Source organism: Giraffa tippelskirchi, chromosome 5 (assembly GCF_054371585.1).
Source record: "Giraffa tippelskirchi isolate mGirTip1 chromosome 5, T2T-mGirTip1v1.2.pri, whole genome shotgun sequence".
NCBI classification, from domain to species: domain Eukaryota; kingdom Metazoa; phylum Chordata; class Mammalia; order Artiodactyla; family Giraffidae; genus Giraffa; species Giraffa tippelskirchi.
The window spans coordinates 108,351,458-108,366,381 of NC_137279.1; the positions used below are offsets into that span (position 1 = coordinate 108,351,458).

General features: G+C 36.7%; 1 protein-coding gene across 4 annotated transcripts in view; it reads left to right on the plus strand.

The window, feature by feature from the left end:
* Window positions 1–14,924, plus strand: part of TRIM33 (tripartite motif containing 33) — a 188,029-nt gene that overhangs the window by 150,293 nt on the left and 22,812 nt on the right. For 2 of the 4 annotated variants that reach the window (XR_014054730.1, XR_014054732.1), the window contains 3 exons: window positions 281–427; window positions 3,354–3,534; window positions 6,757–6,858. The gene's annotated coding sequence lies outside the window, so the exon portion shown is untranslated. Of the gene's footprint in view, window positions 1–280; window positions 3,024–3,353; window positions 3,535–6,756; window positions 6,859–14,924 lie in introns of those variants that run through there. The other 2 variants (XR_014054729.1, XR_014054731.1) reach the window with 2 other exon arrangements.

Consider the following 14,924-nt stretch of genomic DNA (forward strand, 5'->3'; position numbering starts at 1 on the left):
TGTTTTTCTTTAACATGTGGTGGGGGTAAACACGAATATGATTCAAGCCTTCTAATGGTGAATTAGTTTTATTATTGCTGTTGACTTCATTCTGTGGCTTTCTTTTAGCTTTTTCAGTTGTTATAAGTTAAGCTTTAAAACATATACCAAATTTATCAATTTACTCAAATTTCAAATTCTTTAGAACAGATTTCTTATAAAAAGGAAAAATTATTTTAAAATACTTTTATCTATGTGCATTTTCCTCTTTCCTACAACATTCATGATTTCCGTTTATCAGGAGACTTACCTGAGGGCACATTTTGGGAAGTGATGAGTAGCAATGTAACTTCATTTTGCCAAGCCATTGAGTTCTGATAGTTTGTGCTTGCTCTTCATGTGAATCCGTTTCATGGTCTTAGATAACACGTTCTACCAGAAACAAATTGTAAGTAAAATATTTTATATTTGGGGCCTTAAAAGCTAATGTGTTTCCTTAAAGACATTTACATGTTAGGTGGAGATTTTGGTTTTTATTTTCTTTTAATACTGGTTCTTAAAAAGCCACTTATTGCCAGCATTTATTAGGTTCCATTTCTGTTAACAGAAGGTAGGTTCATACTGATGGGGTTACTGTTAAATTATATAACTTATCAACAAACCACCATTATATGAAGATATTCACTGTAGATTTCATTAAACCTTTTTTTCTTTCACATTTATCATTCATTGTGTTTCTAAGCTGATTTGTTCACTAACATGCCTGTTAAAGTATAAAAAATTTATATTCAGATATCTTACATTTTCCTATTCATTTATGTTTTAAAAAGACAAACATTGAATATCAATCTCTGAAGTCAGGTTATTTTAATATGCCCTTAAAATTGTATTCTTTGTTAAAAGGTAGTATTTTTGATTTGAAGATGTTAAATGTTTCCCTAAAAGCTTGCAAACTTTCACCACACTTCATTTTTCATTTCCACTAAGAACAAAGTGTTCCTTGGTCTGTTCCTCTGGGCTAAATTTGTATTTTTTAGCACTTGGATCAACTGATTCACTGAGTGAGAGAATCGCTTTGCAAGGTGAAACATGTATGTGTTCCAAAGTATGGTTAAGTTGTAGGTCAAGCTCTACTGAAACATCAAATCATTACCAGACAAAAGGTTAAGGCATTGAATCCACCGTCAAAATTATTCTTTTTGGAATCAACAAGGTACTTTCTGACTTCTATTCTTATATAAGGAAATTTAAAATAAATTTTAAAGTTAGTTAATTCTGATTTTTTTGTTACAACATTGAGATTTTTAGTTACTCCAAAGAAATAACACTTTTAAATAGAAGCAAAAGGTTTATAGTGTGCAAATTGTAGATTTATCAATTACCTCAGCAGGTATCCTGCCATGTAACTATTAGTGATTAGTTTAAATAAGCCAGTAGACTTAGGTTTTTGGACTATGCTCTTGGGTTGTGGCCTACCATCCATTATTCTCTTAGTATTTAAAATGGAGTAAATGCTGTGGCCCCTTCTCCTTTGGCCTTTTAAAATCCCTTACCCATGCCCACTAATATACACATGAAGTATAAAAAATGTCATTTCTTGAGGTCAGCACTGCTTATTTGCATACTTAAAATTGGATCAGTGAGTAGTTTTATAGTAGTCTACCCTCCCCAACTTCCCTAATTCAAACAATCAAGTTCTTAAGTCATGCCATGAATTCTTAACTCATACTGTCTATATTAATAATCTGCTGGAGGTGATCCAAGGTGTAAGGTGAATCACAACTTGATCATCATATACCAGACCTGGATGTTTTATTTCTCACAGTTATCTTCTCCTCGATAAAGCAATAACACTGCTTTAAGTCTGTTGCCTAATAGCATGTCATAATCCTCTCGTGGATGGTGATTTTATAGAAAAGTTTGTATGCATATCACCCAGTCTATCTTTTAAAAATTAAGGAATTTAAATGTATGCTGGACCTAATGACGCTATATTGTGGCATTTTATTTTAAAAATTGGGGAAAGTTGCATATTTTTTTAAAAGTAGGCATTTGAGTAAAAAAAAAAATCGAAGGTACTTTTTTAAGAAAATTTATATGCCACAGTTTACATAGACATTTCAGATTTCAACATATACTCTTGATATATGGTTTCTTTTACTTGGTCAAAATGCACGTATAGTATTTCTTCCATCTTAGTTCCTTGTGTTTGCCTTTGTGGTCTTTTATATATTTTTATTGTATCTGAGAAACAAAATTATCTTCAAAAATAAGTCAATTTGGAAATATTTATTATAATCAAACTACAAAATGTACAAAATTAAGTTTAGCCCTTGTCTAGCAAGTGATCTTTAAAGTTAAAAATGCTGTTCTTTTAAATTCTCCAGATTTGTATGTGGGAAGGCACTGAAATGATCTTGCAAGTGCCACTGCAATATTCCCTTTCAAGTGTGGCCTAAATTTCAATCTTAAGAAAGAAGTGCATGTCTGCTCCTGGTCTGAAAAATGTAGGCATTAACTATATTTTAAATCACAGTGAAACATGTATATAAGGCTATAACAAGAAGATTTGTGCAATTTGAAAGCCTTTTGATTTTCTATGTAGACATACCTACACACGAAAGGGTTAAATTCACAGCCTTACTAGTTCCTTGTTTTCCCTCATTATTATTCCCCTCTTCTCTCCCCTCATTATTATTACTAATACTACAGTTACTTTTTTTTGCACATAGTTAACTACCCTTCAATATGATTCTGAAAGAAAAAGTGCTGTTTCTGTGGTATTGTATTCTCTAAATAATCATATTTAATTTTTTTGAAACAAGGTTGCAGTTTCTAATTGTTCTGTTCCTGTGTTTTTTGCTGGTGTGTAATAAAAGCAAGATTTTCTTTTCATGGTTATTTAATACATTAGCTGCCTGTAAATATTTCTTGTTATAATGCTCTGGAATGTGTTGTAGAAGTTGTATTAGATTAGTTTAAAACCTTGTTTGAAAGCCACATTGTTTTGGTTATTTCTATTAAATTAGAAAATTGAAAAAGTCTTCAAATGAATTTCTTTTTTTTTTTCCCTTCCTCTTTGAGACTTAATCACTTAGATTTACAAAATTTGTACTCTGTGTGAGGCACCGGAGATACTTTCATGAACAAGATAAAATACAGTCCATGTCCTCCCAAGTGTTTATACTCCATTTGAGAATGATAGGGGTTAACACAGAATATAGTGAGTAACACAGAGAAGGATTTAGCCCCAGATTTTGTTGGTCAGGGAAATGATCTCTCTCACTCGTAAGAGACAGGACCAGGTAAAAGAGAAAATGAAGAGAATAAATATACAGAAGCCTAAAATAAAAGAGAACATTTTTGTATTCCAGGACTGAAAGGGTCAGTTTAACTGGAATAGAATGTAAATTGGAGTAGTAAAATATCAAGCTGAAGAACGGAGCAGGATCCTTTTCAAGCAGAATGTCTTGCAAGTTATGATAAAAGGGCTTGGGGCTTTTTCACTGAGGTCAACAAGGAGTCCCTGAAGAATTTTAAGCAGGATGGGGTTTGGTGAGTTGACATAATTAAAATGATCTTTCTGATCTTATTATGAAGAATGAGTTATGGAAGACATTAGTAGTGGAAAGGCAATTTTAGGCTATGAGTAATGTAGGTGAGCCCTAAGTTATCTGGCAGTGGAGATGGAAAATGGCGGTCATATTTTAGAGAAATTTAAAAAGTGAGCTATCTCAGTAACTATCCCAGTGGCCCAGTAACTGAGGCCATGTGGTTGCCCAAGACATTTTATGTAGTACCTATTAAAATAAGGGGAGAAAGGAATAGATTTGAGGAAATATTGAGTTTAAAGTTCCTCTGGAAAATTAAGGAGAAGGTAGGTGTCCTTCTAGGATAGTTCTGGTGCTTATCCTGGGCTGCAGATAGAATCTGTAAGATACATCAGGAATCACATCTGTTGTCTTCTCTAAATATGCCTAGCACATGGTAGGCATTCACCAACAAATGTCAGAGTTGAGCCACTTTCATAATAGTTGGTAACAATGTAAGAGTTTAGTATTGCCTAGGAGATTTATAGAATGAGAAGAGTAGAATCCTTAATGCCAAGAAACATTTAAGGAGTAGGAAAAAAAAAAAAAAGACTTGAGAAGTGCAGTATGGTTGGTCATGGAAGAAAGCCAGGAGAGCTATAATGGAAGACAAGAGAAAAAGGCTGCAAGAAGGGATGTGAAATAATCAGTGATAAAGTGTTGGAACAAGAGATGAAGTAATGCTAAAGTGGCCATTAACAAGAGGAATTTAGAAGCCACAGATGACCTTTTGATAAGACCTGCTCCAGTTTGGACAGCAGCAAGAGTTCAGTGGGTTAGATTAATGACTGAGTGTAGGCTGTTGTTTAAAGAAATATGACTTTGGTTTTTCTTAAGGTTATTCAAAGCTAATGGTCATGAATAAGTAAAATGTCAGAATGAAATTTCCAAATTGTTACCTTTCTATATGCATTGTATAGTGGGAAAAGAATGGGTTTTGACCATTGGGCAGTCTTTGGTTGAAACCTTTTGATTTGAAGTGATAAACTTAGATTTACTGATTTGTGTGTACTTCAGTTATTTGTGTTGAGAAATGGGGATATTCATATCCAGGTCATGGAATTGCTGTAGACACAAGATCCTTTGTAGCCACAGGGTTGACACATAGTAAGTTCTTAACAACAATTTAGCTTCCTTTTTCCTGTTTCTTCTGCCTGTTATTCCCATGAAAAGGGGCAGGTTAGAAATGTAAATTTCTAGAGAGATAAAAGACTTCAGTACAGGACCTTAAGGCTTGTAAATCTATCCTCTTGAAGTAGTTAACTTGTCATTCATTAATTTAGTTGGTAGTTGGACTTCTAAATCCCAGCAGATACTCATATTTTGCCCTAGATTTTTAGGGAGTAATAAATGCAAAAATTAACAAGTAGGATACAGTACCTAGTGCTAGCTTTTGTCTCAAGCTTCCTTTTCATATTACTTGAGCCTCAGGTAAATACAGCACTGTTCTTTTGTTTACAAATGTTATGTTGGTGATTTGGAAAGGCAATATACAAGGACATCAGTTTCTGCAATATGGCAGACTGCATGCCCTGAAGAACCCTGATGGTCCAAACATCTGAAATGCTGAATAAGACTCAGTTAAAAACAAAAACCTTGTTTAAGTGTATTGCTGAGTTAGGAAAGAAGATGCTCAAAGCTCCACCCTGTCACCTGTAGCATTTTTGCCAAAAGTATTTGGCTTGAATCTAATCAGTGGAATAGACATAAGTGGAATATAAGACATTTACAGAGATGCTTGATATGAATTCTTGAACTGTTTTGTAAAACAGATGTGGAGGCTATTCTAGATCAGTAACATGTAGTGCATGACCTTAGATTTGATCTTGAATTAAATAATCCCAGCCATTAAAACATTTTAGGCACACCTGTGAAAATCTGTATATGAACTCTTAAATGATATGGAATGTTTAATTTCCTTAGATGTGATAATAGATTTGTGCTTATATAGAAAATCTCTTTTCTTAGGAGATGGCATGCTCTAATATCTAGGGATGAAGTATTACCATAAATGGTTAGGCAAAATGGTTAGACCCAATACATATGTGTGTATGTATGATAGTGCATATGTGCCAGGAAAACTGGTAAGTCAGTTAAAGGTAGATGCATGCATATTGTTTGAAACTTCTAGAGACTTGAAAATTTTCAAAATAAAATTAACACAGGGTGGGACAAAAAGCATGAACCCAGAGAAGAGTTAAGGGGACCATTGCTCCAGGTGTCCTCAGGACTTTGGAATGAGATCAACTTTAAAATGGTGACAAAGTATAAGGCCAATGTAAGTGTGAAGTCAGAATGAGGTGTTTTTCTAAAACCTGAGACCTCAAAATATGATACACTCAATGAAAGAATAAACCAGAATAGCCTACTTCAGAGAGGAAACTAGGTACAGGGAAGAAAAAAAATCTTCCCTAAGAATTTGTACCCACAGCCAACACTGACTCATACTATTTATCCAGTCATAGAAATTAAAGTGGGTTCAGGTTAGAGGTGATTGCAGCCACTTAACAGAATTTGGTTTTTTTGGGGGGGGGCTCCAAAATCACTGCTGATGGTGACTGCAGCCATGAAATTAAAAGACGCTTACTCCTTGGAAGAAAGGTTATGACCAACCTAGATAGCATATTGAAAAGCAGAGACATTACTCTGCCAACAAAGGTCCGTCTAGTCAAGGCTATGGTTTTTCCAGTAGTCATGTATGGATGTGCGAGTTGGACGGTGAAGAAAGCTGAGCGCCGAAGAATTGATGCTTTTGAACTGTGGTGTTGGAGAAGACTCTTGAGAGTCCCTTGGACTGCAAGGAGATCCAACCAGCCCATCCTAAAGGAGATCAGTCCTGGGTGTTCATTGGAAGGACTGATGTTGAAGCTGAAACTCTGATATTTTGGCCACCTGGTGCGAAGAGTTGACTCATTGGAAAAGACCCTAATGCTGGGAAGGATTGAGGGCAGGAGGAGAAGGGGATGACAGAGGATGAGATGGCTGGATGGCATCACCGACTCGATGGACATGGGTTTGGGTAGACTCTGGGAGTTGGTGGTGGACAGGGAGGCCTGGCGTGCTGCAATTCATGGGGTCACAAAGAGTTGGACACGACTGAGCGATTGAACTGAACTGAACTGAGCAGAATTCATGTTAATACTCTTACAGAAACCACTTGAGACCCAATCTCCAATAATGTTTGTAGGTAATGTGCCAGTAGTCTTGGATTCATTCAGAATGGCAAAAATGAGAAGTTTTCTTAAAATTGGGAGAAACAGCAGATTTTGACCCATAATGACCGTATTGGGTGAGTGTTCAAAGACTTTTTTTTTTAAATTAACATGTCTAACATTGGGATGACATTTTAGTATATCTTGGTTATATTAGTGGTCAAAAAAAATGGTGTATCCTTCAATATTTAATGGCTTCAATATTTAATTCATTGAAATACAATACCAGGAATAGAGCATCAATAATTTGAGAAGGAATAAGAGTATTAAAAATGGTGGAGGTGCGGGGTAAGAAGAGTTCATGGAAAGAAAAATAACCAGTCAGACCTAAAATATTTAGAAATGAAAGACCAAGATATGAAATTATACAGAATGCAGTATATTACAGAATATATGAAGGGGAGGTTAAAGGACATCAAGAATATATGGAGAAGGTCAAGGAACAGCTAATAAAGTATGAGATGGAGATGGAGAGTATTTGAAGGCATTTTGCTAAGAATTTGCCAAATTTGAAGTAAAAAGATCTTCAAATTGGTGGCGTCTGGGGAAAAAATCGTTATCTAGATCTACTGAGCTAAGTTGTGGAAGACAGACAAAAAGTGAGAAGTCAGAGTAATACTCTTAGAAAGCAAAACCACCAAAATAGAAGGTCTTAAAAGAGTAAGAGAAGAGCTCTCCTGAAGGTAACAGTAGTCCTAACAGCTGTTTAAGGAATAACAATGAAAACCAGAAGACAGTGGAATAATATTTTAGGTATTGAGAGGAAGCTGTTAGGCCAGAATTTTGTACCCAAAACTATCAAAAAGGCAAGCACGTTTTGGCTAATAAGGGTTTACTACCAATTTATCTGTCTACATTAAATGAATGTGAAGGTTTACTCCAAGAAAAGCAGAAACAAAAATCTAAGACAATGGTTAATGAGGGTGAACTTTATAAAACAATAATGTCAGTTTTGCAAGTTAAAAAAAGGCTGAATGATTTATGGCAACAGCATTTCCACTTCCTGGAAAATGGAAGAAACATATAAAGCCCCTGAAGGTGGTCCTGTGTGCGAACAGCAGATGAAGAAACATCTCTTCAAGAAAACGTGAAAATTCTGTTGGTTCAACCATTAACAGGTTCTAAACATTCCAAGATTCTCTCCTCTCCCTTGTAACCTCTGTGACATACAGACTTCAGACTGCTGCAGCCCAAAACACAGGCTTTCTCTCAACTCCTAGTTGGAAGGCTCTTTTCCTAGGAAAAGCAGGAGATCTGTCTCATCCTGCCCCCAGCTACCTGTTGCTGGTGCCAAGTCTTGAGTGTGGTTAGAAGTGGGAGCACTCTTCTATTCAGCCTCTACTCAGAAAGGAGGCTCCACCTTGAATGTGGCATGCTTAAAATACTGGGACACTGATCACCTTTGCCCTGTCTCATGAAGTGGTGGTTCCATGCCAGGAGAGGCAAACTGAGACCTCAGGCTGCTTCCCCACCTCCTTCACTGAGCATCTAGGGGTGTCACACTCAGAAATTTGACATTGTCTAAGCTTGGGCTTAAGAGATTTTGCCTTGAAGGAGAAGCAGTTTATGAAACCAATATCTCCTTTTCTTTTGTGAAAGTAGTGACTTCATTTTTCAACAGAGCATTGATAACTTCATACCTGAGGGCACAACACTAGTTGTTCAGTCACCAAGTTGTGTCTGACTCTTCAGACTCTATGCACTACAGCACACCAGTCTTCCCTATCCCTCACAATTTCCTGGAGTATGTCCAAGTTCATGTCCATTGAATTGATGATGCCTTCCAAATGTCTCATCCTTTGTTGTTCTCTTCTGCCTTCAATCATTCCCAGCATTAGGGTCTTTTCCAGTGAGTCAGCTGTTCGCATCAGGTGGCCAAAGTATTAGAGCTTCAGCGTCAGTCCTTCTAATGAATATTCAGGGTTGATTTCCTTTCAAATTGTCTTGTTTGAACTCCTTGCTTTCCAAGGGACTCTCAAGATTTTTCTCCATCATCACAGTTTGGAAGCACCATTCTTTGGTGCTCTGCCTTCTTACTGTCCAGCTTTCATATCCATACATGACTACTGGGAAGACCATAGCCTTGACTAAACAGACCTTTGTCGGTAAGGTGATGTGTTTGCTTTTATTTTTTTTATTTTTATTTTTTTTATAAATTTATTTATTTTAGTTGGGGGCTAATTAAACACAGTCTAGGTTTGTCATAGCTTTCCTGCCAAGAAGCAACTGTCTTCCAATTTCATGGCTGCAGTCACCATCCACAGTGATTGTAGAGCCCAAGAAGAGGAAACACTAGAGGTTGTGACAAGAGACAACTGAGATGAAATTCAAGATACAGTCTTAAACTGTGGGTCACTAGTTTATAAGGGCTTCCCTGATAGCTCAGTTGGTAAAGAATCCGCCTGCAGTGCAGGAGACCCTGGTTCAATTGCTGGGTTGGGAAGATCCGCTGGAGAATGGAAAGGCTACTCTAGTATTCTGGCCTAGAGAATTCCATGGACTGTTTAGTCCATGGGGTTGCAAAGGGTTGGACGCAGTTGAGCAACTTACACTTTCAACTAGTTTATAGGAAATGAGGTAGCTTGAAGGAGGCATCCCTAGGATTGTAAGTTGTGAACAGATTTCTACCTTTAAAGGTGCCAGAATACTCCAACATGATTGGAGTATTTCTCTGCCTTTAAAGGAGCCAGAATACTCCAATATGATTAGAGTAGTTTATAGAGCACTTTTATGCCCCACAATATTGTTGAAAACAGTACCTGAATTTAACAGCTGAACATAGTCAAAGAAACAAGGGAGACCTACTAAACCCCAAGAATTTGTGATTATACCCAAAGCTGTGCCTCTTGAAGTACATCGGAAGCTTAATACTGGGAGAGGGGAGGAGGTAACACTTCACTACATTTCAGTTCAGTTCAGTCCCTCAGTCGTGTCTGACTCTTGTGGCCCCATGGACTGCAGCATGCCAGACTCTGTCCATCACCAACTCCCAGAACTTGCTCAAAACTCATACATCGAGTTGGTGATGCCATCCAACCGTATCATCCTCTTTTGTCCCCTTCTCCTCCTGCCCTCAATCTTTCCCAGCATCAGGGTCTTTTCCAATGAGTCAGTTCTTCACATCAGGTGGCCAAAGTATTGGAGCTTCAGCTTCAGCGTCGGTTCTTCCAATGAATATTCAGGACTTATTTCCTTTATGATTGACTGGTTTGATCTTGCAGTCCAAGGGACTCTCAAGAGTCTTCTCCAACACCAAAGCATGAGTTCTTTGGCACTCAGCTTTCTTTATGGTCCAACTCTCACATCCATACATGACTACTGGGAAAACCATAGCTTTAACTAGATGGACCTTTGTTGACAAAGTAATGTCTCTGCTTGTTAATATGCTGTCTAGGTTGCTCATAGCTTTTCTTCCAAGGAGCAAGCATCTTTTAATTCCATGGCTGCAAACACCATCTGCAGTGATTTTGGAGCCCAAGAAAATAAAGTCTGCCACTGTTTCCATTGTTCCCCCATCTATTTGCCATGAAGTGATGGGACCAGATGCCGTGATCTTAGTTTTTTGAATGTTGAGTTTTAAGCCAGTTTTAAGACACTAAATTTCAGATAGTCACAAATACCAATCCTTGGAGGTGAGGGAGGTGAAGGACCCATTGCTACAATGCATTATCTAAAATCTTCAGTTCCTGACAAATAGTCATGCAAAGAACAGGGGAATGTAACTCATACACTGGAAATAAAGCATTCAACAGAAACTGCCTGTGAGAGTGACAAGAGACACTTGAAAATAAAACTAAAGGAAACCATGGTTAAAAAGTAAATGAAGATATGATGACCATGTTACATCACATGGAGAATATCAATATATATTCAAAAGAAATTGAGGGACTTCGCTGGTGGTCCAGTGGTTAAGACTCCACACTTCCACTGCAGGGGACACAGGTTTGATCCCTGGTCAGGGAAGCTTTGAAAACTGTGGTGCAGCAAAAAAAAAACAAACAAAATGGAAATTTTGAAGTTGAAAAGTACAATTTTAAAAATTCACTAGAGAGGCTCCAACTTCAAGTAAATTTGAACTGGAAGAAGAACGAATAGATGAACGTGAAGATGGATCAATAGAAATTTAGAAAAATGAATACAGCTTCAGAGAAATGTGGGACACCATTGAAGACTCGTAACATAAGCAGGATGGGAATACCGGAAGGAGAGGAGAGAAAGGAGAAGTAAAAATACTCAAGGAATTTCCACAAAGTACTGCAAATCAATAACTTCATAGTCCAGCAAATTTAGTGAACCCAAATATGATAAAAGCAAATCTTCAGAGATATCAAATTTTAAAGTGTCAAAGACACAGAATATCTTGAAAGAAGCAGGAGAAAAACAATCTACTTTAAAAGGAGTAAGGTTAACAATTGACTTCTCAACAGTAACATTGGAGACCAGAAGGCTGTAGATAAAATTTAAAATGCTCAGAGGAAAAGAAAGTCAACCAAGACTGCTATATCCAGCAAAGGTCCCTTTCAGAAGTAAAGGTAAATTAAAGACTTTTTCAGATAAAGTCAAGATGTGACAGAATTTGTTGCTAGGAGATCTGCCTTACAAAAAATTTAAAGAGGAGTTAAGGTTGAAAGCAAATGACACCATGTGGTAATCTGAGTCTGTTTCAGTAAAGATAATTGTGTAAGGTGTTATGTAACTATATAAACATAAATGCATATTTTCCTTCTTTTAATTGTAAATAGCAACTGTATGGAACAATATGTATATGTCATTGGACTCAGACTGAAATATAAGATATGTATATTGTATTTGCTAATAACAGCATAAAGGAGGTGGGTAGGAGTTATATTGGCATAAGGAAGTTACTATACAGTTGACCCTTGAACTACATGGGGTTGGGGCACTGCATTTGAAAATCCATGTGTAACATTATAGTTGGCCCATCCTATCTGTCACTCTGCATCCAGGGATTCAGTCAACTGTGGGTTGTGTAGTACTGTAGAATGTGTTTATTGAAGAAATTCCATGTATAAGTGGACCCATGCTGTTCAAACCCATGTTGTCAACATTTAAATTGGTTAAATAACTATAATAATGTACTGGGTTTATAACATTAATGAAATTTTATGTATAATATTACAAAAAGGAGGAAACTGGAATAGAGCTATAAGAGTAATATTCCTATAAGGAATTAGCTAGGAAACCTGTAGCTGATCATGTTAAGATGTGTATGGTAAAGCCTAGAAAAACTTAAAAACCCTCAAAATGTACAGTGAAAATTCAAAGACATTAAAATACTACTTTGGAAAATATTTACTTAAAGCAAAAAAGGCATTAAAAGAGGACTAAAAAAACAAAAAGACAGGAGACATAGAAAGCAAAAATTAAAAATTTAGGCATTAATCCAATGACATTAATAAAAAACAGTAAATGTGATGATTAAGCAATCCAACTAAATGACTGAGATGGTCAGACTAGATGGGTAAATATGTGATGTCTGCAGGAAATGTAGATTCAAAGATACAAATAGACTGAAATAATAGAAGGGAATAAAATGTGTCCTTCAAACAGCAACCCCAAGAAACTTGGAGTGGTTACACTTTGAGAGAGAATAACTTTAGAACAAGACATAGTATGAGGAACATTTTATAAAGTGATTAAGTGTCAGTCCACATCAAGGAGATTTAACAATTACACATTTACCTACTAATAGCACAAAAATACAAGACAGCGAAAAACTGATAGACATGAAGGGAGAAATAGTACAACAATAATGGTTGGAGATTTCAATATCCCGCTTTGAGTAATGGGTGATACAACCAGAAAGAACAATGAAACAAGATGAACAAAACTATAAACCAACTGATCTAATAAGTCTAAGAGGATAGAAATAATGCAAAATGTTTTTCATCAACAATGGAATGAAATCAGAATAGAAAAAAGCTTGAGAAAAATCACAAATAAGTGAATTATTAAGTGTAACACTCAAATAACCAGTGGTTCAAAGAAGAAATCAAGGGAAATCAGGATATACTTTGAGATGAATAAAAGTAACACAAAATATAACAACTTATAAAGTTCAATTAACATTGCTTAGAGTTATAGTATTTATAGCTATAAATGCCTATGGTAAGAAAAAAATTGAATCAGTAGCTTAACCTTCCAGTGGGCTTCCCTGGTAGTTCAGATGGTAAAGAATCCACCTGCGTTGCAGGAGGTGGTTTATTCGCTAAGTCGTGTCTAACTCGTACAACCCCATGGACTGTAGCCTGCCAGGCTCCTCTGTCCATGGGATTTTCCAGGCAAGAATATTGGAGTGGGTTGCCATTTTCTCCAGTTCCATTCCTGGGTCAGGAAGATACCCTGGAGAAGGGTTAGGCTACCTGCTCCAGGATTCTTGGGCTTCCCTGGTGGCTCAGACAGTAAGGAATCTACCTGCGATGTAGGAGACCCTGGTTCAAGCCCTGGGTGGCGAAGATACCCTGGAGAAGTAAATGGAAACCTGCTCCAGTATTCTTGCCTGGAGAAAGGAGCCTGGCAGGCCACAGTCCATCAGGTCACAAAGAGTCAGACACAACTGAGTGACTAAGCACAGCATAGCAACATTCCAACTTAAGACACTGAAAATATATAGCAAACTGCACCTAAGCAAACAAAAGAAAGGAGAGAGCAGAGCTGAAATTTATGACATACAAAAGACAATAGGAAAAAAATAAAACCAAAAGCTGACTCTTTGGAAAGATCAATAGAATTGACAAACTTTTAGCTAGATTAACCAAGGGAAAAAAAAAGATTCTAATTACTAGAATCCAGTGAAGGATGGAATGTTACCCCTGATCTTTTTTGCTTTGGTTTTTTTTAACTGAAGTACAGTTGATTTACAATACTGTGTTAGTTTCAGGTGTATAGCACAGCTATCCAGTTTCATGTGTATTTCATATATGTATTATATGTTCAGATTTTTTTATAGGTTATTACAAAATATTGAGTATAGTTCTCTGTGCTATACAGTAGGTCCCTGTTGGTTACCCATTTTATATATAGTAGTATATATTTCCTTCCTACCACTGATCTTATTAGAAACAAAAGGATTATGGGACTTCCCTGGTGGTCAAGTGGTTAAGACTGTTCTTCCACTTCAGGGGGCACAGTTTCCACCTCTGGTGGGGTAACTGAGGTCCTGAATGCTACAAGGTATCACTCTCTTACTCCCCACCCCAAAAAAGGATAAGAGAATACAATAAGTGATTGTGTGACAACAAATTAGATAAACCAGTGTTCTTGCCCGGAGAATCCCAGGGACAGGGGAGCCTGGTGGGCTGTCGTCTGTGGGGTCGCACAGAGTCAGACACGACTGAGGCGACTTAGCAGCAGCAGCAGCAGATGTAAAGAATAAATTCCTAGGAAAACAAACTACTAAAACTATAGAAAAAAAATAGATAATCTGAATAGGCCTCCAACAAGTAAAGAATCTGAAGTAGTAATTTTAAAAACAAAAAACTACCCAGGCAGAAAAGCTTGGCTCAGTTGGCTTCACTACTGAATTTAAAGAATTATATCAATTTTTCACAAAATGGTCCCCAAAATAGATAATAAAGGAATACTTTCCAATTTTATGAGGCATTACCCTGATACCAAAACCAGACATCATAAGAAAGGACTACAGACAAATATCTATTACTATGGACGTACAGGTCAACAAAACACTAGCTAACTAAATGAAGCAACATAAAAATGAATTATACACCATGACCAGGTAGGGTTTATCTGAGGGACGTAAAGTTAGTTCAACATCTGAAAGTCAACGTAATATCAATTGAATCAAAACAATAAAAAAATTACATCATCTCAGTAGGTGGAAGAAAAGCACTTGACAGAATCTAGAACCCTTTCATGATGAAAAAAAAAAAAAAGATATTCAACAAACTACGAGTAGAAGGGAGCTTTCTCAACCTGACTGAGGACATCTATGAAAAATCAGTGATATTGAATAACACTTCATGGTAATCCAAGTCTATGCCCAAACCACTAATGCTGAAGAAGCTGAAGTTGAACAATTCTATGAAGACCTACAAGAACTTCTAGAACTAACACCCAAAAAAGATGTCCTTTTCATTACAGGGGACTGGAATGCAAAAGTAGG